Below are 279 nucleotides of genomic sequence, written 5' to 3' on the forward strand. Positions count from 1 at the left end.
ATCTGATCCAAACCCATGGCTATGCGATGGGCAGGGCGAGATTTTCCCAAAAATCCACTCCCGAGTGCTCCTTCTTGTCAATTTATCTCGCAAGGCGGAAAAAACAAAAACGAGGGGTGCAACACGAGGACTTCCCAGGAGGTCATCCATCCTAGTACTACTCTCGCCCAGGCACGCTTAACTGCGGAGTTCTGATGGGATCCGGTGCATTAGTGCTGGTATGATCGCACCCATCAAACTAATTACTTAAAATTCATATAATCCTTGAGCGACATACTA

At 47.7% G+C, this 279-nt stretch overlaps 1 non-coding gene across 1 annotated transcript; it reads right to left on the reverse strand.

Moving 5' to 3' along the window:
• Window positions 1–113: 113 nt before the first annotated feature.
• LOC118345064 lies at window positions 114–232 on the reverse strand. Its single transcript, XR_004798738.1, has one exon. It is a non-coding gene; the product is annotated as a 5S ribosomal RNA (ribosomal RNA).
• Between the last annotated feature and the right edge of the window lie 47 nt (window positions 233–279).

This window comes from Juglans regia, unplaced genomic scaffold, assembly GCF_001411555.2.
Source record: "Juglans regia cultivar Chandler unplaced genomic scaffold, Walnut 2.0 Scaffold_1326, whole genome shotgun sequence".
Classification (NCBI taxonomy): domain Eukaryota; kingdom Viridiplantae; phylum Streptophyta; class Magnoliopsida; order Fagales; family Juglandaceae; genus Juglans; species Juglans regia.